The 20,674-nt window shown below is 43.3% G+C and overlaps 55 non-coding genes across 55 annotated transcripts in view; all 55 read left to right on the plus strand.

Moving 5' to 3' along the window:
• The first annotated feature begins 162 nt into the window (after nucleotides 1-162).
• On the plus strand, nucleotides 163-281 carry LOC145868918 (5S ribosomal RNA). Its single transcript, XR_014384913.1, has one exon. It is a non-coding gene; the product is annotated as a 5S ribosomal RNA (ribosomal RNA).
• Nucleotides 282-420: 139 nt separating this feature from the next.
• On the plus strand, nucleotides 421-539 carry LOC145869945 (5S ribosomal RNA). The gene has a single exon (XR_014385941.1). It is a non-coding gene; the product is annotated as a 5S ribosomal RNA (ribosomal RNA).
• A 139-nt stretch (nucleotides 540-678) lies between these two features.
• LOC145869956 (5S ribosomal RNA) lies at nucleotides 679-797 on the plus strand. The gene has a single exon (XR_014385952.1). It is a non-coding gene; the product is annotated as a 5S ribosomal RNA (ribosomal RNA).
• Nucleotides 798-936: 139 nt separating this feature from the next.
• On the plus strand, nucleotides 937-1,055 carry LOC145875462 (5S ribosomal RNA). Its single transcript, XR_014391098.1, has one exon. It is a non-coding gene; the product is annotated as a 5S ribosomal RNA (ribosomal RNA).
• A 409-nt stretch (nucleotides 1,056-1,464) lies between these two features.
• LOC145869967 (5S ribosomal RNA) lies at nucleotides 1,465-1,583 on the plus strand. Its single transcript, XR_014385963.1, has one exon. It is a non-coding gene; the product is annotated as a 5S ribosomal RNA (ribosomal RNA).
• A 139-nt stretch (nucleotides 1,584-1,722) lies between these two features.
• On the plus strand, nucleotides 1,723-1,841 carry LOC145869978 (5S ribosomal RNA). Its single transcript, XR_014385974.1, has one exon. It is a non-coding gene; the product is annotated as a 5S ribosomal RNA (ribosomal RNA).
• Nucleotides 1,842-2,250: 409 nt separating this feature from the next.
• Nucleotides 2,251-2,369, plus strand: LOC145869989 (5S ribosomal RNA). Its single transcript, XR_014385985.1, has one exon. It is a non-coding gene; the product is annotated as a 5S ribosomal RNA (ribosomal RNA).
• Nucleotides 2,370-2,508: 139 nt separating this feature from the next.
• Nucleotides 2,509-2,627, plus strand: LOC145870001 (5S ribosomal RNA). The gene has a single exon (XR_014385997.1). It is a non-coding gene; the product is annotated as a 5S ribosomal RNA (ribosomal RNA).
• Nucleotides 2,628-3,036: 409 nt separating this feature from the next.
• On the plus strand, nucleotides 3,037-3,155 carry LOC145870012 (5S ribosomal RNA). Its single transcript, XR_014386008.1, has one exon. It is a non-coding gene; the product is annotated as a 5S ribosomal RNA (ribosomal RNA).
• Nucleotides 3,156-3,294: 139 nt separating this feature from the next.
• Nucleotides 3,295-3,413, plus strand: LOC145870023 (5S ribosomal RNA). Its single transcript, XR_014386019.1, has one exon. It is a non-coding gene; the product is annotated as a 5S ribosomal RNA (ribosomal RNA).
• A 409-nt stretch (nucleotides 3,414-3,822) lies between these two features.
• LOC145869862 (5S ribosomal RNA) lies at nucleotides 3,823-3,941 on the plus strand. Its single transcript, XR_014385858.1, has one exon. It is a non-coding gene; the product is annotated as a 5S ribosomal RNA (ribosomal RNA).
• A 139-nt stretch (nucleotides 3,942-4,080) lies between these two features.
• On the plus strand, nucleotides 4,081-4,199 carry LOC145870033 (5S ribosomal RNA). Its single transcript, XR_014386029.1, has one exon. It is a non-coding gene; the product is annotated as a 5S ribosomal RNA (ribosomal RNA).
• Nucleotides 4,200-4,608: 409 nt separating this feature from the next.
• On the plus strand, nucleotides 4,609-4,727 carry LOC145868919 (5S ribosomal RNA). Its single transcript, XR_014384914.1, has one exon. It is a non-coding gene; the product is annotated as a 5S ribosomal RNA (ribosomal RNA).
• A 139-nt stretch (nucleotides 4,728-4,866) lies between these two features.
• On the plus strand, nucleotides 4,867-4,985 carry LOC145870044 (5S ribosomal RNA). Its single transcript, XR_014386040.1, has one exon. It is a non-coding gene; the product is annotated as a 5S ribosomal RNA (ribosomal RNA).
• A 139-nt stretch (nucleotides 4,986-5,124) lies between these two features.
• Nucleotides 5,125-5,243, plus strand: LOC145870056 (5S ribosomal RNA). The gene has a single exon (XR_014386052.1). It is a non-coding gene; the product is annotated as a 5S ribosomal RNA (ribosomal RNA).
• A 409-nt stretch (nucleotides 5,244-5,652) lies between these two features.
• Nucleotides 5,653-5,771, plus strand: LOC145868920 (5S ribosomal RNA). The gene has a single exon (XR_014384915.1). It is a non-coding gene; the product is annotated as a 5S ribosomal RNA (ribosomal RNA).
• Nucleotides 5,772-5,910: 139 nt separating this feature from the next.
• On the plus strand, nucleotides 5,911-6,029 carry LOC145875464 (5S ribosomal RNA). Its single transcript, XR_014391100.1, has one exon. It is a non-coding gene; the product is annotated as a 5S ribosomal RNA (ribosomal RNA).
• Nucleotides 6,030-6,438: 409 nt separating this feature from the next.
• Nucleotides 6,439-6,557, plus strand: LOC145870067 (5S ribosomal RNA). The gene has a single exon (XR_014386063.1). It is a non-coding gene; the product is annotated as a 5S ribosomal RNA (ribosomal RNA).
• Nucleotides 6,558-6,696: 139 nt separating this feature from the next.
• Nucleotides 6,697-6,815, plus strand: LOC145870078 (5S ribosomal RNA). The gene has a single exon (XR_014386074.1). It is a non-coding gene; the product is annotated as a 5S ribosomal RNA (ribosomal RNA).
• A 409-nt stretch (nucleotides 6,816-7,224) lies between these two features.
• Nucleotides 7,225-7,343, plus strand: LOC145869863 (5S ribosomal RNA). The gene has a single exon (XR_014385859.1). It is a non-coding gene; the product is annotated as a 5S ribosomal RNA (ribosomal RNA).
• Nucleotides 7,344-7,482: 139 nt separating this feature from the next.
• LOC145870089 (5S ribosomal RNA) lies at nucleotides 7,483-7,601 on the plus strand. The gene has a single exon (XR_014386085.1). It is a non-coding gene; the product is annotated as a 5S ribosomal RNA (ribosomal RNA).
• Nucleotides 7,602-8,010: 409 nt separating this feature from the next.
• Nucleotides 8,011-8,129, plus strand: LOC145868921 (5S ribosomal RNA). Its single transcript, XR_014384916.1, has one exon. It is a non-coding gene; the product is annotated as a 5S ribosomal RNA (ribosomal RNA).
• A 139-nt stretch (nucleotides 8,130-8,268) lies between these two features.
• On the plus strand, nucleotides 8,269-8,387 carry LOC145870100 (5S ribosomal RNA). The gene has a single exon (XR_014386096.1). It is a non-coding gene; the product is annotated as a 5S ribosomal RNA (ribosomal RNA).
• Nucleotides 8,388-8,526: 139 nt separating this feature from the next.
• On the plus strand, nucleotides 8,527-8,645 carry LOC145870112 (5S ribosomal RNA). The gene has a single exon (XR_014386108.1). It is a non-coding gene; the product is annotated as a 5S ribosomal RNA (ribosomal RNA).
• Nucleotides 8,646-9,054: 409 nt separating this feature from the next.
• On the plus strand, nucleotides 9,055-9,173 carry LOC145870123 (5S ribosomal RNA). Its single transcript, XR_014386119.1, has one exon. It is a non-coding gene; the product is annotated as a 5S ribosomal RNA (ribosomal RNA).
• A 139-nt stretch (nucleotides 9,174-9,312) lies between these two features.
• LOC145870134 (5S ribosomal RNA) lies at nucleotides 9,313-9,431 on the plus strand. Its single transcript, XR_014386130.1, has one exon. It is a non-coding gene; the product is annotated as a 5S ribosomal RNA (ribosomal RNA).
• Nucleotides 9,432-9,570: 139 nt separating this feature from the next.
• On the plus strand, nucleotides 9,571-9,689 carry LOC145870145 (5S ribosomal RNA). Its single transcript, XR_014386141.1, has one exon. It is a non-coding gene; the product is annotated as a 5S ribosomal RNA (ribosomal RNA).
• Nucleotides 9,690-10,098: 409 nt separating this feature from the next.
• LOC145870156 (5S ribosomal RNA) lies at nucleotides 10,099-10,217 on the plus strand. The gene has a single exon (XR_014386152.1). It is a non-coding gene; the product is annotated as a 5S ribosomal RNA (ribosomal RNA).
• A 139-nt stretch (nucleotides 10,218-10,356) lies between these two features.
• Nucleotides 10,357-10,475, plus strand: LOC145870167 (5S ribosomal RNA). The gene has a single exon (XR_014386163.1). It is a non-coding gene; the product is annotated as a 5S ribosomal RNA (ribosomal RNA).
• Nucleotides 10,476-10,884: 409 nt separating this feature from the next.
• Nucleotides 10,885-11,003, plus strand: LOC145870178 (5S ribosomal RNA). The gene has a single exon (XR_014386174.1). It is a non-coding gene; the product is annotated as a 5S ribosomal RNA (ribosomal RNA).
• Nucleotides 11,004-11,142: 139 nt separating this feature from the next.
• LOC145870189 (5S ribosomal RNA) lies at nucleotides 11,143-11,261 on the plus strand. Its single transcript, XR_014386185.1, has one exon. It is a non-coding gene; the product is annotated as a 5S ribosomal RNA (ribosomal RNA).
• A 409-nt stretch (nucleotides 11,262-11,670) lies between these two features.
• On the plus strand, nucleotides 11,671-11,789 carry LOC145870200 (5S ribosomal RNA). The gene has a single exon (XR_014386196.1). It is a non-coding gene; the product is annotated as a 5S ribosomal RNA (ribosomal RNA).
• A 139-nt stretch (nucleotides 11,790-11,928) lies between these two features.
• LOC145870211 (5S ribosomal RNA) lies at nucleotides 11,929-12,047 on the plus strand. Its single transcript, XR_014386207.1, has one exon. It is a non-coding gene; the product is annotated as a 5S ribosomal RNA (ribosomal RNA).
• Nucleotides 12,048-12,456: 409 nt separating this feature from the next.
• Nucleotides 12,457-12,575, plus strand: LOC145870223 (5S ribosomal RNA). The gene has a single exon (XR_014386219.1). It is a non-coding gene; the product is annotated as a 5S ribosomal RNA (ribosomal RNA).
• A 139-nt stretch (nucleotides 12,576-12,714) lies between these two features.
• On the plus strand, nucleotides 12,715-12,833 carry LOC145870233 (5S ribosomal RNA). Its single transcript, XR_014386229.1, has one exon. It is a non-coding gene; the product is annotated as a 5S ribosomal RNA (ribosomal RNA).
• Nucleotides 12,834-13,242: 409 nt separating this feature from the next.
• On the plus strand, nucleotides 13,243-13,361 carry LOC145870244 (5S ribosomal RNA). The gene has a single exon (XR_014386240.1). It is a non-coding gene; the product is annotated as a 5S ribosomal RNA (ribosomal RNA).
• Nucleotides 13,362-13,500: 139 nt separating this feature from the next.
• On the plus strand, nucleotides 13,501-13,619 carry LOC145870255 (5S ribosomal RNA). The gene has a single exon (XR_014386251.1). It is a non-coding gene; the product is annotated as a 5S ribosomal RNA (ribosomal RNA).
• Nucleotides 13,620-14,028: 409 nt separating this feature from the next.
• On the plus strand, nucleotides 14,029-14,147 carry LOC145868696 (5S ribosomal RNA). The gene has a single exon (XR_014384692.1). It is a non-coding gene; the product is annotated as a 5S ribosomal RNA (ribosomal RNA).
• A 139-nt stretch (nucleotides 14,148-14,286) lies between these two features.
• Nucleotides 14,287-14,405, plus strand: LOC145870266 (5S ribosomal RNA). Its single transcript, XR_014386262.1, has one exon. It is a non-coding gene; the product is annotated as a 5S ribosomal RNA (ribosomal RNA).
• A 409-nt stretch (nucleotides 14,406-14,814) lies between these two features.
• LOC145870277 (5S ribosomal RNA) lies at nucleotides 14,815-14,933 on the plus strand. Its single transcript, XR_014386273.1, has one exon. It is a non-coding gene; the product is annotated as a 5S ribosomal RNA (ribosomal RNA).
• A 139-nt stretch (nucleotides 14,934-15,072) lies between these two features.
• Nucleotides 15,073-15,191, plus strand: LOC145870288 (5S ribosomal RNA). Its single transcript, XR_014386284.1, has one exon. It is a non-coding gene; the product is annotated as a 5S ribosomal RNA (ribosomal RNA).
• A 409-nt stretch (nucleotides 15,192-15,600) lies between these two features.
• On the plus strand, nucleotides 15,601-15,719 carry LOC145870299 (5S ribosomal RNA). The gene has a single exon (XR_014386295.1). It is a non-coding gene; the product is annotated as a 5S ribosomal RNA (ribosomal RNA).
• Nucleotides 15,720-15,858: 139 nt separating this feature from the next.
• On the plus strand, nucleotides 15,859-15,977 carry LOC145870310 (5S ribosomal RNA). Its single transcript, XR_014386306.1, has one exon. It is a non-coding gene; the product is annotated as a 5S ribosomal RNA (ribosomal RNA).
• Nucleotides 15,978-16,386: 409 nt separating this feature from the next.
• Nucleotides 16,387-16,505, plus strand: LOC145870321 (5S ribosomal RNA). The gene has a single exon (XR_014386317.1). It is a non-coding gene; the product is annotated as a 5S ribosomal RNA (ribosomal RNA).
• A 139-nt stretch (nucleotides 16,506-16,644) lies between these two features.
• On the plus strand, nucleotides 16,645-16,763 carry LOC145870333 (5S ribosomal RNA). The gene has a single exon (XR_014386329.1). It is a non-coding gene; the product is annotated as a 5S ribosomal RNA (ribosomal RNA).
• A 409-nt stretch (nucleotides 16,764-17,172) lies between these two features.
• Nucleotides 17,173-17,291, plus strand: LOC145870344 (5S ribosomal RNA). The gene has a single exon (XR_014386340.1). It is a non-coding gene; the product is annotated as a 5S ribosomal RNA (ribosomal RNA).
• A 139-nt stretch (nucleotides 17,292-17,430) lies between these two features.
• On the plus strand, nucleotides 17,431-17,549 carry LOC145870355 (5S ribosomal RNA). Its single transcript, XR_014386351.1, has one exon. It is a non-coding gene; the product is annotated as a 5S ribosomal RNA (ribosomal RNA).
• Nucleotides 17,550-17,958: 409 nt separating this feature from the next.
• On the plus strand, nucleotides 17,959-18,077 carry LOC145868697 (5S ribosomal RNA). Its single transcript, XR_014384693.1, has one exon. It is a non-coding gene; the product is annotated as a 5S ribosomal RNA (ribosomal RNA).
• Nucleotides 18,078-18,216: 139 nt separating this feature from the next.
• On the plus strand, nucleotides 18,217-18,335 carry LOC145870364 (5S ribosomal RNA). The gene has a single exon (XR_014386360.1). It is a non-coding gene; the product is annotated as a 5S ribosomal RNA (ribosomal RNA).
• A 409-nt stretch (nucleotides 18,336-18,744) lies between these two features.
• LOC145870375 (5S ribosomal RNA) lies at nucleotides 18,745-18,863 on the plus strand. The gene has a single exon (XR_014386371.1). It is a non-coding gene; the product is annotated as a 5S ribosomal RNA (ribosomal RNA).
• Nucleotides 18,864-19,002: 139 nt separating this feature from the next.
• Nucleotides 19,003-19,121, plus strand: LOC145870386 (5S ribosomal RNA). The gene has a single exon (XR_014386382.1). It is a non-coding gene; the product is annotated as a 5S ribosomal RNA (ribosomal RNA).
• Nucleotides 19,122-19,530: 409 nt separating this feature from the next.
• On the plus strand, nucleotides 19,531-19,649 carry LOC145870397 (5S ribosomal RNA). Its single transcript, XR_014386393.1, has one exon. It is a non-coding gene; the product is annotated as a 5S ribosomal RNA (ribosomal RNA).
• Nucleotides 19,650-19,788: 139 nt separating this feature from the next.
• Nucleotides 19,789-19,907, plus strand: LOC145870408 (5S ribosomal RNA). The gene has a single exon (XR_014386404.1). It is a non-coding gene; the product is annotated as a 5S ribosomal RNA (ribosomal RNA).
• A 409-nt stretch (nucleotides 19,908-20,316) lies between these two features.
• Nucleotides 20,317-20,435, plus strand: LOC145868698 (5S ribosomal RNA). The gene has a single exon (XR_014384694.1). It is a non-coding gene; the product is annotated as a 5S ribosomal RNA (ribosomal RNA).
• A 139-nt stretch (nucleotides 20,436-20,574) lies between these two features.
• LOC145868348 (5S ribosomal RNA) overlaps nucleotides 20,575-20,674 on the plus strand; it is a 119-nt gene continuing 19 nt past the window's right edge. Inside the window, exon 1 of the ribosomal RNA XR_014384344.1 lies at nucleotides 20,575-20,674. This exon is cut by the window's right edge and continues 19 nt beyond it. This is a non-coding gene — a ribosomal RNA (5S ribosomal RNA).

Below are 20,674 nucleotides of genomic sequence, written 5' to 3' on the forward strand. Positions count from 1 at the left end.
TATCCAACTACCTGTGCTAAAAAGTGATGGGAACAGTGTTTGTAATTTCTTCTACTTTTTCAGTGACACAAAGTTCAAGCTGCTTATCTAATTGGTGAAAATGCAATGTCTGTTTATCACACTCACTTTGACTATATATGTTGTAGCAAGAGATTGTTTCTCGCTTACGGCCATACCAGCCTGGGTACGCCCGATCTCGTCTGATCTCGGAAGCTAAGCAGGGTCTGGCCTGGTTAGTACTTGGATGGGAGACCGCCTGGGAATACCAGGTGCTGTAAGCATTTTGTCCACGAGGGTGTGCTCTTGCACTATTTCATCAGCAACACTGCCTTGTATTAAGCATTTAATGATGAATTGACTAAATGTCTGTTTTATCAGACTCACTTTGACTATATATGTTGTAGCAAGAGATTGTTTCTCGCTTACGGCCATACCAGCCTGGGTACGCCCGATCTCGTCTGATCTCGGAAGCTAAGCAGGGTCGGGCCTGGTTAGTACTTGGATGGGAGACCGCCTGGGAATACCAGGTGCTGTAAGCATTTTGTCCACGAGGGTGTGCTCTTGCACTATTTCATCAGCAACACTGCCTTGTATTAAGCATTTAATGATGAATTGACTAAATGTCTGTTTTATCAGACTCACTTTGACTATATATGTTGTAGCAAGAGATTGTTTCTCGCTTACGGCCATACCAGCCTGGGTACGCCCGATCTCGTCTGATCTCGGAAGCTAAGCAGGGTCGGGCCTGGTTAGTACTTGGATGGGAGACCGCCTGGGAATACCAGGTGCTGTAAGCATTTTGTCCACGAGGGTGTGCTCTTGCACTATTTCATCAGCAACACTGGCTTGTATTAAGCATTTAATGATGAATTGACTAAATGTCTGTTTTATCAGACTCACTTTGACTATATATGTTGTAGCAAGAGATTGTTTCTCGCTTACGGCCATACCAGCCTGGGTACGCCCGATCTCGTCTGATCTCGGAAGCTAAGCAGGGTCGGGCCTGGTTAGTACTTGGATGGGAGACCGCCTGTGAATACCAGGTGCTGTAAGCATTTTGTCCACGAGGGTGTGCCCCTGCACTATTTCATCAGCAACACTGCCTTGTAGTAAGCATTTAATGATGAATTGACTAAATGCAGCTTCCTGCCTTTTTAATAGGATCAAATTTCCTTGTGTTTTCAATTAGCATCTGCCTTGTATTTATAAGACAAACAAGAATATTGTTGCTGAATGCAGCTTGTGTGTGCTTTGTGCTCCTTTGCCCTGTTCAAATGATGAAAGGAAATAAAGTTTGTATTTTATCCAACTACCTGTGCTAAAAAGTGATGGGAACAGTGTTTGTAATTTCTTCTACTTTTTCAGTGACACAAAGTTCAAGCTGCTTATCTAATTGGTGAAAATGCAATGTCTGTTTATCACACTCACTTTGACTATATATGTTGTAGCAAGAGATTGTTTCTCGCTTACGGCCATACCAGCCTGGGTACGCCCGATCTCGTCTGATCTCGGAAGCTAAGCAGGGTCGGGCCTGGTTAGTACTTGGATGGGAGACCGCCTGGGAATACCAGGTGCTGTAAGCATTTTGTCCACGAGGGTGTGCTCTTGCACTATTTCATCAGCAACACTGCCTTGTATTAAGCATTTAATGATGAATTGACTAAATGTCTGTTTTATCAGACTCACTTTGACTATATATGTTGTAGCAAGAGATTGTTTCTCGCTTACGGCCATACCAGCCTGGGTACGCCCGATCTCGTCTGATCTCGGAAGCTAAGCAGGGTCGGGCCTGGTTAGTACTTGGATGGGAGACCGCCTGGGAATACCAGGTGCTGTAAGCATTTTGTCCACGAGGGTGTGCCCCTGCACTATTTCATCAGCAACACTGCCTTGTAGTAAGCATTTAATGATGAATTGACTAAATGCAGCTTCCTGCCTTTTTAATAGGATCAAATTTCCTTGTGTTTTCAATTAGCATCTGCCTTGTATTTATAAGACAAACAAGAATATTGTTGCTGAATGCAGCTTGTGTGTGCTTTGTGCTCCTTTGCCCTGTTCAAATGATGAAAGGAAATAAAGTTTGTATTTTATCCAACTACCTGTGGTAAAAAGTGATGGGAACAGTGTTTGTAATTTCTTCTACTTTTTCAGTGACACAAAGTTCAAGCTGCTTATCTAATTGGTGAAAATGCAATGTCTGTTTATCACACTCACTTTGACTATATATGTTGTAGCAAGAGATTGTTTCTCGCTTACGGCCATACCAGCCTGGGTACGCCCGATCTCGTCTGATCTCGGAAGCTAAGCAGGGTCGGGCCTGGTTAGTACTTGGATGGGAGACCGCCTGGGAATACCAGGTGCTGTAAGCATTTTGTCCACGAGGGTGTGCTCTTGCACTATTTCATCAGCAACACTGCCTTGTATTAAGCATTTAATGATGAATTGACTAAATGTCTGTTTTATCAGACTCACTTTGACTATATATGTTGTAGCAAGAGATTGTTTCTCGCTTACGGCCATACCAGCCTGGGTACGCCCGATCTCGTCTGATCTCGGAAGCTAAGCAGGGTCGGGCCTGGTTAGTACTTGGATGGGAGACCGCCTGGGAATACCAGGTGCTGTAAGCATTTTGTCCACGAGGGTGTGCCCCTGCACTATTTCATCAGCAACACTGCCTTGTAGTAAGCATTTAATGATGAATTGACTAAATGCAGCTTCCTGCCTTTTTAATAGGATCAAATTTCCTTGTGTTTTCAATTAGCATCTGCCTTGTATTTATAAGACAAACAAGAATATTGTTGCTGAATGCAGCTTGTGTGTGCTTTGTGCTCCTTTGCCCTGTTCAAATGATGAAAGGAAATAAAGTTTGTATTTTATCCAACTACCTGTGCTAAAAAGTGATGGGAACAGTGTTTGTAATTTCTTCTACTTTTTCAGTGACACAAAGTTCAAGCTGCTTATCTAATTGGTGAAAATGCAATGTCTGTTTATCACACTCACTTTGACTATATATGTTGTAGCAAGAGATTGTTTCTCGCTTACGGCCATACCAGCCTGGGTACGCCCGATCTCGTCTGATCTCGGAAGCTAAGCAGGGTCGGGCCTGGTTAGTACTTGGATGGGAGACCGCCTGGGAATACCAGGTGCTGTAAGCATTTTGTCCACGAGGGTGTGCTCTTGCACTATTTCATCAGCAACACTGCCTTGTATTAAGCATTTAATGATGAATTGACTAAATGTCTGTTTTATCAGACTCACTTTGACTATATATGTTGTAGCAAGAGATTGTTTCTCGCTTACGGCCATACCAGCCTGGGTACGCCCGATCTCGTCTGATCTCGGAAGCTAAGCAGGGTCGGGCCTGGTTAGTACTTGGATGGGAGACCGCCTGGGAATACCAGGTGCTGTAAGCATTTTGTCCACGAGGGTGTGCCCCTGCACTATTTCATCAGCAACACTGCCTTGTAGTAAGCATTTAATGATGAATTGACTAAATGCAGCTTCCTGCCTTTTTAATAGGATCAAATTTCCTTGTGTTTTCAATTAGCATCTGCCTTGTATTTATAAGACAAACAAGAATATTGTTGCTGAATGCAGCTTGTGTGTGCTTTGTGCTCCTTTGCCCTGTTCAAATGATGAAAGGAAATAAAGTTTGTATTTTATCCAACTACCTGTGCTAAAAAGTGATGGGAACAGTGTTTGTAATTTCTTCTACTTTTTCAGTGACACAAAGTTCAAGCTGCTTATCTAATTGGTGAAAATGCAATGTCTGTTTATCACACTCACTTTGACTATATATGTTGTAGCAAGAGATTGTTTCTCGCTTACGGCCATACCAGCCTGGGTACGCCCGATCTCGTCTGATCTCGGAAGCTAAGTAGGGTCTGGCCTGGTTAGTACTTGGATGGGAGACCGCCTGGGAATACCAGGTGCTGTAAGCATTTTGTCCACGAGGGTGTGCTCTTGCACTATTTCATCAGCAACACTGCCTTGTATTAAGCATTTAATGATGAATTGACTAAATGTCTGTTTTATCAGACTCACTTTGACTATATATGTTGTAGCAAGAGATTGTTTCTCGCTTACGGCCATACCAGCCTGGGTACGCCCGATCTCGTCTGATCTCGGAAGCTAAGCAGGGTCGGGCCTGGTTAGTACTTGGATGGGAGACCGCCTGGGAATACCAGGTGCTGTAAGCATTTTGTCCACGAGGGTGTGCCCCTGCACTATTTCATCAGCAACACTGCCTTGTAGTAAGCATTTAATGATGAATTGACTAAATGCAGCTTCCTGCCTTTTTAATAGGATCAAATTTCCTTGTGTTTTCAATTAGCATCTGCCTTGTATTTATAAGACAAACAAGAATATTGTTGCTGAATGCAGCTTGTGTGTGCTTTGTGCTCCTTTGCCCTGTTCAAATGATGAAAGGAAATAAAGTTTGTATTTTATCCAACTACCTGTGCTAAAAAGTGATGGGAACAGTGTTTGTAATTTCTTCTACTTTTTCAGTGACACAAAGTTCAAGCTGCTTATCTAATTGGTGAAAATGCAATGTCTGTTTATCACACTCACTTTGACTATATATGTTGTAGCAAGAGATTGTTTCTCGCTTACGGCCATACCAGCCTGGGTACGCCCGATCTCGTCTGATCTCGGAAGCTAAGCAGGGTCTGGCCTGGTTAGTACTTGGATGGGAGACCGCCTGGGAATACCAGGTGCTGTAAGCATTTTGTCCACGAGGGTGTGCTCTTGCACTATTTCATCAGCAACACTGCCTTGTATTAAGCATTTAATGATGAATTGACTAAATGTCTGTTTTATCAGACTCACTTTGACTATATATGTTGTAGCAAGAGATTGTTTCTCGCTTACGGCCATACCAGCCTGGGTACGCCCGATCTCGTCTGATCTCGGAAGCTAAGCAGGGTCGGGCCTGGTTAGTACTTGGATGGGAGACCGCCTGGGAATACCAGGTGCTGTAAGCATTTTGTCCACGAGGGTGTGCTCTTGCACTATTTCATCAGCAACACTGCCTTGTATTAAGCATTTAATGATGAATTGACTAAATGTCTGTTTTATCAGACTCACTTTGACTATATATGTTGTAGCAAGAGATTGTTTCTCGCTTACGGCCATACCAGCCTGGGTACGCCCGATCTCGTCTGATCTCGGAAGCTAAGCAGGGTCGGGCCTGGTTAGTACTTGGATGGGAGACCGCCTGGGAATACCAGGTGCTGTAAGCATTTTGTCCACGAGGGTGTGCCCCTGCACTATTTCATCAGCAACACTGCCTTGTAGTAAGCATTTAATGATGAATTGACTAAATGCAGCTTCCTGCCTTTTTAATAGGATCAAATTTCCTTGTGTTTTCAATTAGCATCTGCCTTGTATTTATAAGACAAACAAGAATATTGTTGCTGAATGCAGCTTGTGTGTGCTTTGTGCTCCTTTGCCCTGTTCAAATGATGAAAGGAAATAAAGTTTGTATTTTATCCAACTACCTGTGCTAAAAAGTGATGGGAACAGTGTTTGTAATTTCTTCTACTTTTTCAGTGACACAAAGTTCAAGCTGCTTATCTAATTGGTGAAAATGCAATGTCTGTTTATCACACTCACTTTGACTATATATGTTGTAGCAAGAGATTGTTTCTCGCTTACGGCCATACCAGCCTGGGTACGCCCGATCTCGTCTGATCTCGGAAGCTAAGCAGGGTCTGGCCTGGTTAGTACTTGGATGGGAGACCGCCTGGGAATACCAGGTGCTGTAAGCATTTTGTCCACGAGGGTGTGCTCTTGCACTATTTCATCAGCAACACTGCCTTGTATTAAGCATTTAATGATGAATTGACTAAATGTCTGTTTTATCAGACTCACTTTGACTATATATGTTGTAGCAAGAGATTGTTTCTCGCTTACGGCCATACCAGCCTGGGTACGCCCGATCTCGTCTGATCTCGGAAGCTAAGCAGGGTCGGGCCTGGTTAGTACTTGGATGGGAGACCGCCTGTGAATACCAGGTGCTGTAAGCATTTTGTCCACGAGGGTGTGCCCCTGCACTATTTCATCAGCAACACTGCCTTGTAGTAAGCATTTAATGATGAATTGACTAAATGCAGCTTCCTGCCTTTTTAATAGGATCAAATTTCCTTGTGTTTTCAATTAGCATCTGCCTTGTATTTATAAGACAAACAAGAATATTGTTGCTGAATGCAGCTTGTGTGTGCTTTGTGCTCCTTTGCCCTGTTCAAATGATGAAAGGAAATAAAGTTTGTATTTTATCCAACTACCTGTGCTAAAAAGTGATGGGAACAGTGTTTGTAATTTCTTCTACTTTTTCAGTGACACAAAGTTCAAGCTGCTTATCTAATTGGTGAAAATGCAATGTCTGTTTATCACACTCACTTTGACTATATATGTTGTAGCAAGAGATTGTTTCTCGCTTACGGCCATACCAGCCTGGGTACGCCCGATCTCGTCTGATCTCGGAAGCTAAGCAGGGTCGGGCCTGGTTAGTACTTGGATGGGAGACCGCCTGGGAATACCAGGTGCTGTAAGCATTTTGTCCACGAGGGTGTGCTCTTGCACTATTTCATCAGCAACACTGCCTTGTATTAAGCATTTAATGATGAATTGACTAAATGTCTGTTTTATCAGACTCACTTTGACTATATATGTTGTAGCAAGAGATTGTTTCTCGCTTACGGCCATACCAGCCTGGGTACGCCCGATCTCGTCTGATCTCGGAAGCTAAGCAGGGTCGGGCCTGGTTAGTACTTGGATGGGAGACCGCCTGGGAATACCAGGTGCTGTAAGCATTTTGTCCACGAGGGTGTGCCCCTGCACTATTTCATCAGCAACACTGCCTTGTAGTAAGCATTTAATGATGAATTGACTAAATGCAGCTTCCTGCCTTTTTAATAGGATCAAATTTCCTTGTGTTTTCAATTAGCATCTGCCTTGTATTTATAAGACAAACAAGAATATTGTTGCTGAATGCAGCTTGTGTGTGCTTTGTGCTCCTTTGCCCTGTTCAAATGATGAAAGGAAATAAAGTTTGTATTTTATCCAACTACCTGTGCTAAAAAGTGATGGGAACAGTGTTTGTAATTTCTTCTACTTTTTCAGTGACACAAAGTTCAAGCTGCTTATCTAATTGGTGAAAATGCAATGTCTGTTTATCACACTCACTTTGACTATATATGTTGTAGCAAGAGATTGTTTCTCGCTTACGGCCATACCAGCCTGGGTACGCCCGATCTCGTCTGATCTCGGAAGCTAAGTAGGGTCTGGCCTGGTTAGTACTTGGATGGGAGACCGCCTGGGAATACCAGGTGCTGTAAGCATTTTGTCCACGAGGGTGTGCTCTTGCACTATTTCATCAGCAACACTGCCTTGTATTAAGCATTTAATGATGAATTGACTAAATGTCTGTTTTATCAGACTCACTTTGACTATATATGTTGTAGCAAGAGATTGTTTCTCGCTTACGGCCATACCAGCCTGGGTACGCCCGATCTCGTCTGATCTCGGAAGCTAAGCAGGGTCGGGCCTGGTTAGTACTTGGATGGGAGACCGCCTGGGAATACCAGGTGCTGTAAGCATTTTGTCCACGAGGGTGTGCCCCTGCACTATTTCATCAGCAACACTGCCTTGTAGTAAGCATTTAATGATGAATTGACTAAATGCAGCTTCCTGCCTTTTTAATAGGATCAAATTTCCTTGTGTTTTCAATTAGCATCTGCCTTGTATTTATAAGACAAACAAGAATATTGTTGCTGAATGCAGCTTGTGTGTGCTTTGTGCTCCTTTGCCCTGTTCAAATGATGAAAGGAAATAAAGTTTGTATTTTATCCAACTACCTGTGCTAAAAAGTGATGGGAACAGTGTTTGTAATTTCTTCTACTTTTTCAGTGACACAAAGTTCAAGCTGCTTATCTAATTGGTGAAAATGCAATGTCTGTTTATCACACTCACTTTGACTATATATGTTGTAGCAAGAGATTGTTTCTCGCTTACGGCCATACCAGCCTGGGTACGCCCGATCTCGTCTGATCTCGGAAGCTAAGCAGGGTCTGGCCTGGTTAGTACTTGGATGGGAGACCGCCTGGGAATACCAGGTGCTGTAAGCATTTTGTCCACGAGGGTGTGCTCTTGCACTATTTCATCAGCAACACTGCCTTGTATTAAGCATTTAATGATGAATTGACTAAATGTCTGTTTTATCAGACTCACTTTGACTATATATGTTGTAGCAAGAGATTGTTTCTCGCTTACGGCCATACCAGCCTGGGTACGCCCGATCTCGTCTGATCTCGGAAGCTAAGCAGGGTCGGGCCTGGTTAGTACTTGGATGGGAGACCGCCTGGGAATACCAGGTGCTGTAAGCATTTTGTCCACGAGGGTGTGCTCTTGCACTATTTCATCAGCAACACTGCCTTGTATTAAGCATTTAATGATGAATTGACTAAATGTCTGTTTTATCAGACTCACTTTGACTATATATGTTGTAGCAAGAGATTGTTTCTCGCTTACGGCCATACCAGCCTGGGTACGCCCGATCTCGTCTGATCTCGGAAGCTAAGCAGGGTCGGGCCTGGTTAGTACTTGGATGGGAGACCGCCTGGGAATACCAGGTGCTGTAAGCATTTTGTCCACGAGGGTGTGCCCCTGCACTATTTCATCAGCAACACTGCCTTGTAGTAAGCATTTAATGATGAATTGACTAAATGCAGCTTCCTGCCTTTTTAATAGGATCAAATTTCCTTGTGTTTTCAATTAGCATCTGCCTTGTATTTATAAGACAAACAAGAATATTGTTGCTGAATGCAGCTTGTGTGTGCTTTGTGCTCCTTTGCCCTGTTCAAATGATGAAAGGAAATAAAGTTTGTATTTTATCCAACTACCTGTGCTAAAAAGTGATGGGAACAGTGTTTGTAATTTCTTCTACTTTTTCAGTGACACAAAGTTCAAGCTGCTTATCTAATTGGTGAAAATGCAATGTCTGTTTATCACACTCACTTTGACTATATATGTTGTAGCAAGAGATTGTTTCTCGCTTACGGCCATACCAGCCTGGGTACGCCCGATCTCGTCTGATCTCGGAAGCTAAGCAGGGTCGGGCCTGGTTAGTACTTGGATGGGAGACCGCCTGGGAATACCAGGTGCTGTAAGCATTTTGTCCACGAGGGTGTGCTCTTGCACTATTTCATCAGCAACACTGCCTTGTATTAAGCATTTAATGATGAATTGACTAAATGTCTGTTTTATCAGACTCACTTTGACTATATATGTTGTAGCAAGAGATTGTTTCTCGCTTACGGCCATACCAGCCTGGGTACGCCCGATCTCGTCTGATCTCGGAAGCTAAGCAGGGTCGGGCCTGGTTAGTACTTGGATGGGAGACCGCCTGGGAATACCAGGTGCTGTAAGCATTTTGTCCACGAGGGTGTGCTCTTGCACTATTTCATCAGCAACACTGCCTTGTATTAAGCATTTAATGATGAATTGACTAAATGTCTGTTTTATCAGACTCACTTTGACTATATATGTTGTAGCAAGAGATTGTTTCTCGCTTACGGCCATACCAGCCTGGGTACGCCCGATCTCGTCTGATCTCGGAAGCTAAGCAGGGTCGGGCCTGGTTAGTACTTGGATGGGAGACCGCCTGGGAATACCAGGTGCTGTAAGCATTTTGTCCACGAGGGTGTGCCCCTGCACTATTTCATCAGCAACACTGCCTTGTAGTAAGCATTTAATGATGAATTGACTAAATGCAGCTTCCTGCCTTTTTAATAGGATCAAATTTCCTTGTGTTTTCAATTAGCATCTGCCTTGTATTTATAAGACAAACAAGAATATTGTTGCTGAATGCAGCTTGTGTGTGCTTTGTGCTCCTTTGCCCTGTTCAAATGATGAAAGGAAATAAAGTTTGTATTTTATCCAACTACCTGTGCTAAAAAGTGATGGGAACAGTGTTTGTAATTTCTTCTACTTTTTCAGTGACACAAAGTTCAAGCTGCTTATCTAATTGGTGAAAATGCAATGTCTGTTTATCACACTCACTTTGACTATATATGTTGTAGCAAGAGATTGTTTCTCGCTTACGGCCATACCAGCCTGGGTACGCCCGATCTCGTCTGATCTCGGAAGCTAAGCAGGGTCGGGCCTGGTTAGTACTTGGATGGGAGACCGCCTGGGAATACCAGGTGCTGTAAGCATTTTGTCCACGAGGGTGTGCTCTTGCACTATTTCATCAGCAACACTGCCTTGTATTAAGCATTTAATGATGAATTGACTAAATGTCTGTTTTATCAGACTCACTTTGACTATATATGTTGTAGCAAGAGATTGTTTCTCGCTTACGGCCATACCAGCCTGGGTACGCCCGATCTCGTCTGATCTCGGAAGCTAAGCAGGGTCGGGCCTGGTTAGTACTTGGATGGGAGACCGCCTGGGAATACCAGGTGCTGTAAGCATTTTGTCCACGAGGGTGTGCCCCTGCACTATTTCATCAGCAACACTGCCTTGTAGTAAGCATTTAATGATGAATTGACTAAATGCAGCTTCCTGCCTTTTTAATAGGATCAAATTTCCTTGTGTTTTCAATTAGCATCTGCCTTGTATTTATAAGACAAACAAGAATATTGTTGCTGAATGCAGCTTGTGTGTGCTTTGTGCTCCTTTGCCCTGTTCAAATGATGAAAGGAAATAAAGTTTGTATTTTATCCAACTACCTGTGCTAAAAAGTGATGGGAACAGTGTTTGTAATTTCTTCTACTTTTTCAGTGACACAAAGTTCAAGCTGCTTATCTAATTGGTGAAAATGCAATGTCTGTTTATCACACTCACTTTGACTATATATGTTGTAGCAAGAGATTGTTTCTCGCTTACGGCCATACCAGCCTGGGTACGCCCGATCTCGTCTGATCTCGGAAGCTAAGCAGGGTCGGGCCTGGTTAGTACTTGGATGGGAGACCGCCTGGGAATACCAGGTGCTGTAAGCATTTTGTCCACGAGGGTGTGCTCTTGCACTATTTCATCAGCAACACTGCCTTGTATTAAGCATTTAATGATGAATTGACTAAATGTCTGTTTTATCAGACTCACTTTGACTATATATGTTGTAGCAAGAGATTGTTTCTCGCTTACGGCCATACCAGCCTGGGTACGCCCGATCTCGTCTGATCTCGGAAGCTAAGCAGGGTCGGGCCTGGTTAGTACTTGGATGGGAGACCGCCTGGGAATACCAGGTGCTGTAAGCATTTTGTCCACGAGGGTGTGCCCCTGCACTATTTCATCAGCAACACTGCCTTGTAGTAAGCATTTAATGATGAATTGACTAAATGCAGCTTCCTGCCTTTTTAATAGGATCAAATTTCCTTGTGTTTTCAATTAGCATCTGCCTTGTATTTATAAGACAAACAAGAATATTGTTGCTGAATGCAGCTTGTGTGTGCTTTGTGCTCCTTTGCCCTGTTCAAATGATGAAAGGAAATAAAGTTTGTATTTTATCCAACTACCTGTGCTAAAAAGTGATGGGAACAGTGTTTGTAATTTCTTCTACTTTTTCAGTGACACAAAGTTCAAGCTGCTTATCTAATTGGTGAAAATGCAATGTCTGTTTATCACACTCACTTTGACTATATATGTTGTAGCAAGAGATTGTTTCTCGCTTACGGCCATACCAGCCTGGGTACGCCCGATCTCGTCTGATCTCGGAAGCTAAGCAGGGTCGGGCCTGGTTAGTACTTGGATGGGAGACCGCCTGGGAATACCAGGTGCTGTAAGCATTTTGTCCACGAGGGTGTGCTCTTGCACTATTTCATCAGCAACACTGCCTTGTATTAAGCATTTAATGATGAATTGACTAAATGTCTGTTTTATCAGACTCACTTTGACTATATATGTTGTAGCAAGAGATTGTTTCTCGCTTACGGCCATACCAGCCTGGGTACGCCCGATCTCGTCTGATCTCGGAAGCTAAGCAGGGTCGGGCCTGGTTAGTACTTGGATGGGAGACCGCCTGGGAATACCAGGTGCTGTAAGCATTTTGTCCACGAGGGTGTGCCCCTGCACTATTTCATCAGCAACACTGCCTTGTAGTAAGCATTTAATGATGAATTGACTAAATGCAGCTTCCTGCCTTTTTAATAGGATCAAATTTCCTTGTGTTTTCAATTAGCATCTGCCTTGTATTTATAAGACAAACAAGAATATTGTTGCTGAATGCAGCTTGTGTGTGCTTTGTGCTCCTTTGCCCTGTTCAAATGATGAAAGGAAATAAAGTTTGTATTTTATCCAACTACCTGTGCTAAAAAGTGATGGGAACAGTGTTTGTAATTTCTTCTACTTTTTCAGTGACACAAAGTTCAAGCTGCTTATCTAATTGGTGAAAATGCAATGTCTGTTTATCACACTCACTTTGACTATATATGTTGTAGCAAGAGATTGTTTCTCGCTTACGGCCATACCAGCCTGGGTACGCCCGATCTCGTCTGATCTCGGAAGCTAAGCAGGGTCGGGCCTGGTTAGTACTTGGATGGGAGACCGCCTGGGAATACCAGGTGCTGTAAGCATTTTGTCCACGAGGGTGTGCTCTTGCACTATTTCATCAGCAACACTGCCTTGTATTAAGCATTTAATGATGAATTGACTAAATGTCTGTTTTATCAGACTCACTTTGACTATATATGTTGTAGCAAGAGATTGTTTCTCGCTTACGGCCATACCAGCCTGGGTACGCCCGATCTCGTCTGATCTCGGAAGCTAAGCAGGGTCGGGCCTGGTTAGTACTTGGATGGGAGACCGCCTGGGAATACCAGGTGCTGTAAGCATTTTGTCCACGAGGGTGTGCCCCTGCACTATTTCATCAGCAACACTGCCTTGTAGTAAGCATTTAATGATGAATTGACTAAATGCAGCTTCCTGCCTTTTTAATAGGATCAAATTTCCTTGTGTTTTCAATTAGCATCTGCCTTGTATTTATAAGACAAACAAGAATATTGTTGCTGAATGCAGCTTGTGTGTGCTTTGTGCTCCTTTGCCCTGTTCAAATGATGAAAGGAAATAAAGTTTGTATTTTATCCAACTACCTGTGCTAAAAAGTGATGGGAACAGTGTTTGTAATTTCTTCTACTTTTTCAGTGACACAAAGTTCAAGCTGCTTATCTAATTGGTGAAAATGCAATGTCTGTTTATCACACTCACTTTGACTATATATGTTGTAGCAAGAGATTGTTTCTCGCTTACGGCCATACCAGCCTGGGTACGCCCGATCTCGTCTGATCTCGGAAGCTAAGCAGGGTCGGGCCTGGTTAGTACTTGGATGGGAGACCGCCTGGGAATACCAGGTGCTGTAAGCATTTTGTCCACGAGGGTGTGCTCTTGCACTATTTCATCAGCAACACTGCCTTGTATTAAGCATTTAATGATGAATTGACTAAATGTCTGTTTTATCAGACTCACTTTGACTATATATGTTGTAGCAAGAGATTGTTTCTCGCTTACGGCCATACCAGCCTGGGTACGCCCGATCTCGTCTGATCTCGGAAGCTAAGCAGGGTCGGGCCTGGTTAGTACTTGGATGGGAGACCGCCTGGGAATACCAGGTGCTGTAAGCATTTTGTCCACGAGGGTGTGCCCCTGCACTATTTCATCAGCAACACTGCCTTGTAGTAAGCATTTAATGATGAATTGACTAAATGCAGCTTCCTGCCTTTTTAATAGGATCAAATTTCCTTGTGTTTTCAATTAGCATCTGCCTTGTATTTATAAGACAAACAAGAATATTGTTGCTGAATGCAGCTTGTGTGTGCTTTGTGCTCCTTTGCCCTGTTCAAATGATGAAAGGAAATAAAGTTTGTATTTTATCCAACTACCTGTGCTAAAAAGTGATGGGAACAGTGTTTGTAATTTCTTCTACTTTTTCAGTGACACAAAGTTCAAGCTGCTTATCTAATTGGTGAAAATGCAATGTCTGTTTATCACACTCACTTTGACTATATATGTTGTCGCAAGAGATTGTTTCTCGCTTACGGCCATACCAGCCTGGGTACGCCCGATCTCGTCTGATCTCGGAAGCTAGGCAGGGTCGGGCCTGGTTAGTACTTGGATGGGAGACCGCCTGGGAATACCAGGTGCTGTAAGCATTTTGTCCACGAGGGTGTGCTCTTGCACTATTTCATCAGCAACACTGCCTTGTATTAAGCATTTAATGATGAATTGACTAAATGTCTGTTTTATCAGACTCACTTTGACTATATATGTTGTAGCAAGAGATTGTTTCTCGCTTACGGCCATACCAGCCTGGGTACGCCCGATCTCGTCTGATCTCGGAAGCTAAGCAGGGTCGGGCCTGGTTAGTACTTGGATGGGAGACCGCCTGGGAATACCAGGTGCTGTAAGCATTTTGTCCACGAGGGTGTGCCCCTGCACTATTTCATCAGCAACACTGCCTTGTAGTAAGCATTTAATGATGAATTGACTAAATGCAGCTTCCTGCCTTTTTAATAGGATCAAATTTCCTTGTGTTTTCAATTAGCATCTGCCTTGTATTTATAAGACAAACAAGAATATTGTTGCTGAATGCAGCTTGTGTGTGCTTTGTGCTCCTTTGCCCTGTTCAAATGATGAAAGGAAATAAAGTTTGTATTTTATCCAACTACCTGTGGTAAAAAGTGATGGGAACAGTGTTTGTAATTTCTTCTACTTTTTCAGTGACACAAAGTTCAAGCTGCTTATCTAATTGGTGAAAATGCAATGTCTGTTTATCACACTCACTTTGACTATATATGTTGTAGCAAGAGATTGTTTCTCGCTTACGGCCATACCAGCCTGGGTACGCCCGATCTCGTCTGATCTCGGAAGCTAAGCAGGGTCGGGCCTGGTTAGTACTTGGATGGGAGACCGCCTGGGAATACCAGGTGCTGTAAGCATTTTGTCCACGAGGGTGTGCTCTTGCACTATTTCATCAGCAACACTGCCTTGTATTAAGCATTTAATGATGAATTGACTAAATGTCTGTTTTATCAGACTCACTTTGACTATATATGTTGTAGCAAGAGATTGTTTCTCGCTTACGGCCATACCAGCCTGGGTACGCCCGATCTCGTCTGATCTCGGAAGCTAAGCAGGGTCGGGCCTGGTTAGTACTTGGATGGGAGACCGCCTGGGAATACCAGGTGCTGTAAGCATTTTGTCCACGAGGGTGTGCCCCTGCACTATTTCATCAGCAACACTGCCTTGTAGTAAGCATTTAATGATGAATTGACTAAATGCAGCTTCCTGCCTTTTTAATAGGATCAAATTTCCTTGTGTTTTCAATTAGCATCTGCCTTGTATTTATAAGACAAACAAGAATATTGTTGCTGAATGCAGCTTGTGTGTGCTTTGTGCTCCTTTGCCCTGTTCAAATGATGAAAGGAAATAAAGTTTGTATTTTATCCAACTACCTGTGCTAAAAAGTGATGGGAACAGTGTTTGTAATTTCTTCTACTTTTTCAGTGACACAAAGTTCAAGCTGCTTATCTAATTGGTGAAAATGCAATGTCTGTTTATCACACTCACTTTGACTATATATGTTGTAGCAAGAGATTGTTTCTCGCTTACGGCCATACCAGCCTGGGTACGCCCGATCTCGTCTGATCTCGGAAGCTAAGCAGGGTCGGGCCTGGTTAGTACTTGGATGGGAGACCGCCTGGGAATACCAGGTGCTGTAAGCATTTTGTCCACGAGGGTGTGCTCTTGCACTATTTCATCAGCAACACTGCCTTGTATTAAGCATTTAATGATGAATTGACTAAATGTCTGTTTTATCAGACTCACTTTGACTATATATGTTGTAGCAAGAGATTGTTTCTCGCTTACGGCCATACCAGCCTGGGTACGCCCGATCTCGTCTGATCTCGGAAGCTAAGCAGGGTCGGGCCTGGTTAGTACTTGGATGGGAGACCGCCTGGGAATACCAGGTGCTGTAAGCATTTTGTCCACGAGGGTGTGCCCCTGCACTATTTCATCAGCAACACTGCCTTGTAGTAAGCATTTAATGATGAATTGACTAAATGCAGCTTCCTGCCTTTTTAATAGGATCAAATTTCCTTGTGTTTTCAATTAGCATCTGCCTTGTATTTATAAGACAAACAAGAATATTGTTGCTGAATGCAGCTTGTGTGTGCTTTGTGCTCCTTTGCCCTGTTCAAATGATGAAAGGAAATAAAGTTTGTATTTTATCCAACTACCTGTGCTAAAAAGTGATGGGAACAGTGTTTGTAATTTCTTCTACTTTTTCAGTGACACAAAGTTCAAGCTGCTTATCTAATTGGTGAAAATGCAATGTCTGTTTATCACACTCACTTTGACTATATATGTTGTAGCAAGAGATTGTTTCTCGCTTACGGCCATACCAGCCTGGGTACGCCCGATCTCGTCTGATCTCGGAAGCTAAGCAGGGTCGGGCCTGGTTAGTACTTGGATGGGAGACCGCCTGGGAATACCAGGTGCTGTAAGCATTTTGTCCACGAGGGTGTGCTCTTGCACTATTTCATCAGCAACACTGCCTTGTATTAAGCATTTAATGATGAATTGACTAAATGTCTGTTTTATCAGACTCACTTTGACTATATATGTTGTAGCAAGAGATTGTTTCTCGCTTACGGCCATACCAGCCTGGGTACGCCCGATCTCGTCTGATCTCGGAAGCTAAGCAGGGTCGGGCCTGGTTAGTACTTGGATGGGAGACCGCCTGGGAATACCAGGTGCTGTAAGCATTTTGTCCACGAGGGTGTGCCCCTGCACTATTTCATCAGCAACACTGCCTTGTAGTAAGCATTTAATGATGAATTGACTAAATGCAGCTTCCTGCCTTTTTAATAGGATCAAATTTCCTTGTGTTTTCAATTAGCATCTGCCTTGTATTTATAAGACAAACAAGAATATTGTTGCTGAATGCAGCTTGTGTGTGCTTTGTGCTCCTTTGCCCTGTTCAAATGATGAAAGGAAATAAAGTTTGTATTTTATCCAACTACCTGTGGTAAAAAGTGATGGGAACAGTGTTTGTAATTTCTTCTACTTTTTCAGTGACACAAAGTTCAAGCTGCTTATCTAATTGGTGAAAATGCAATGTCTGTTTATCACACTCACTTTGACTATATATGTTGTAGCAAGAGATTGTTTCTCGCTTACGGCCATACCAGCCTGGGTACGCCCGATCTCGTCTGATCTCGGAAGCTAAGCAGGGTCGGGCCTGGTTAGTACTTGGATGGGAGACCGCCTGGGAATACCAGGTGCTGTAAGCATTTTGTCCACGAGGGTGTGCTCTTGCACTATTTCATCAGCAACACTGCCTTGTATTAAGCATTTAATGATGAATTGACTAAATGTCTGTTTTATCAGACTCACTTTGACTATATATGTTGTAGCAAGAGATTGTTTCTCGCTTACGGCCATACCAGCCTGGGTACGCCCGATCTCGTCTGATCTCGGAAGCTAAGCAGGGTCGGGCCTGGTTAGTACTTGGATGGGAGACCGCCTGGGAATACCAGGTGCTGTAAGCATTTTGTCCACGAGGGTGTGCCCCTGCACTATTTCATCAGCAACACTGCCTTGTAGTAAGCATTTAATGATGAATTGACTAAATGCAGCTTCCTGCCTTTTTAATAGGATCAAATTTCCTTGTGTTTTCAATTAGCATCTGCCTTGTATTTATAAGACAAACAAGAATATTGTTGCTGAATGCAGCTTGTGTGTGCTTTGTGCTCCTTTGCCCTGTTCAAATGATGAAAGGAAATAAAGTTTGTATTTTATCCAACTACCTGTGGTAAAAAGTGATGGGAACAGTGTTTGTAATTTCTTCTACTTTTTCAGTGACACAAAGTTCAAGCTGCTTATCTAATTGGTGAAAATGCAATGTCTGTTTATCACACTCACTTTGACTATATATGTTGTAGCAAGAGATTGTTTCTCGCTTACGGCCATACCAGCCTGGGTACGCCCGATCTCGTCTGATCTCGGAAGCTAGGCAGGGTCGGGCCTGGTTAGTACTTGGATGGGAGACCGCCTGGGAATACCAGGTGCTGTAAGCATTTTGTCCACGAGGGTGTGCTCTTGCACTATTTCATCAGCAACACTGCCTTGTATTAAGCATTTAATGATGAATTGACTAAATGTCTGTTTTATCAGACTCACTTTGACTATATATGTTGTAGCAAGAGATTGTTTCTCGCTTACGGCCATACCAGCCTGGGTACGCCCGATCTCGTCTGATCTCGGAAGCTAAGCAGGGTCGGGCCTGGTTAGTACTTGGATGGGAGACCGCCTGGGAATACCAGGTGCTGTAAGCATTTTGTCCACGAGGGTGTGCCCCTGCACTATTTCATCAGCAACACTGCCTTGTAGTAAGCATTTAATGATGAATTGACTAAATGCAGCTTCCTGCCTTTTTAATAGGATCAAATTTCCTTGTGTTTTCAATTAGCATCTGCCTTGTATTTATAAGACAAACAAGAATATTGTTGCTGAATGCAGCTTGTGTGTGCTTTGTGCTCCTTTGCCCTGTTCAAATGATGAAAGGAAATAAAGTTTGTATTTTATCCAACTACCTGTGCTAAAAAGTGATGGGAACAGTGTTTGTAATTTCTTCTACTTTTTCAGTGACACAAAGTTCAAGCTGCTTATCTAATTGGTGAAAATGCAATGTCTGTTTATCACACTCACTTTGACTATATATGTTGTAGCAAGAGATTGTTTCTCGCTTACGGCCATACCAGCCTGGGTACGCCCGATCTCGTCTGATCTCGGAAGCTAAGCAGGGTCGGGCCTGGTTAGTACTTGGATGGGAGACCGCCTGGGAATACCAGGTGCTGTAAGCATTTTGTCCACGAGGGTGTGCTCTTGCACTATTTCATCAGCAACACTGCCTTGTATTAAGCATTTAATGATGAATTGACTAAATGTCTGTTTTATCAGACTCACTTTGACTATATATGTTGTAGCAAGAGATTGTTTCTCGCTTACGGCCATACCAGCCTGGGTACGCCCGATCTCGTCTGATCTCGGAAGCTAAGCAGGGTCGGGCCTGGTTAGTACTTGGATGGGAGACCGCCTGGGAATACCAGGTGCTGTAAGCATTTTGTCCACGAGGGTGTGCCCCTGCACTATTTCATCAGCAACACTGCCTTGTAGTAAGCATTTAATGATGAATTGACTAAATGCAGCTTCCTGCCTTTTTAATAGGATCAAATTTCCTTGTGTTTTCAATTAGCATCTGCCTTGTATTTATAAGACAAACAAGAATATTGTTGCTGAATGCAGCTTGTGTGTGCTTTGTGCTCCTTTGCCCTGTTCAAATGATGAAAGGAAATAAAGTTTGTATTTTATCCAACTACCTGTGCTAAAAAGTGATGGGAACAGTGTTTGTAATTTCTTCTACTTTTTCAGTGACACAAAGTTCAAGCTGCTTATCTAATTGGTGAAAATGCAATGTCTGTTTATCACACTCACTTTGACTATATATGTTGTAGCAAGAGATTGTTTCTCGCTTACGGCCATACCAGCCTGGGTACGCCCGATCTCGTCTGATCTCGGAAGCTAAGCAGGGTCGGGCCTGGTTAGTACTTGGATGGGAGACCGCCTGGGAATACCAGGTGCTGTAAGCATTTTGTCCACGAGGGTGTGCTCTTGCACTATTTCATCAGCAACACTGCCTTGTATTAAGCATTTAATGATGAATTGACTAAATGTCTGTTTTATCAGACTCACTTTGACTATATATGTTGTAGCAAGAGATTGTTTCTCGCTTACGGCCATACCAGCCTGGGTACGCCCGATCTCGTCTGATCTCGGAAGCTAAGCAGGGTCGGGCCTGGTTAGTACTTGGATGGGAGACCGCCTGGGAATACCAGGTGCTGTAAGCATTTTGTCCACGAGGGTGTGCCCCTGCACTATTTCATCAGCAACACTGCCTTGTAGTAAGCATTTAATGATGAATTGACTAAATGCAGCTTCCTGCCTTTTTAATAGGATCAAATTTCCTTGTGTTTTCAATTAGCATCTGCCTTGTATTTATAAGACAAACAAGAATATTGTTGCTGAATGCAGCTTGTGTGTGCTTTGTGCTCCTTTGCCCTGTTCAAATGATGAAAGGAAATAAAGTTTGTATTTTATCCAACTACCTGTGGTAAAAAGTGATGGGAACAGTGTTTGTAATTTCTTCTACTTTTTCAGTGACACAAAGTTCAAGCTGCTTATCTAATTGGTGAAAATGCAATGTCTGTTTATCACACTCACTTTGACTATATATGTTGTCGCAAGAGATTGTTTCTCGCTTACGGCCATACCAGCCTGGGTACGCCCGATCTCGTCTGATCTCGGAAGCTAGGCAGGGTCGGGCCTGGTTAGTACTTGGATGGGAGACCGCCTGGGAATACCAGGTGCTGTAAGCATTTTGTCCACGAGGGTGTGCTCTTGCACTATTTCATCAGCAACACTGCCTTGTATTAAGCATTTAATGATGAATTGACTAAATGTCTGTTTTATCAGACTCACTTTGACTATATATGTTGTAGCAAGAGATTGTTTCTCGCTTACGGCCATACCAGCCTGGGTACGCCCGATCTCGTCTGATCTCGGAAGCTAAGCAGGGTCGGGCCTGGTTACTACTTGGATGGGAGACCGCCTGGGA

The sequence above is a fragment of the Salmo salar genome, unplaced genomic scaffold, assembly GCF_965601325.2.
Source record: "Salmo salar unplaced genomic scaffold, fSalSal1 ptg000293l, whole genome shotgun sequence".
Lineage (NCBI taxonomy): Eukaryota > Metazoa > Chordata > Actinopteri > Salmoniformes > Salmonidae > Salmo > Salmo salar.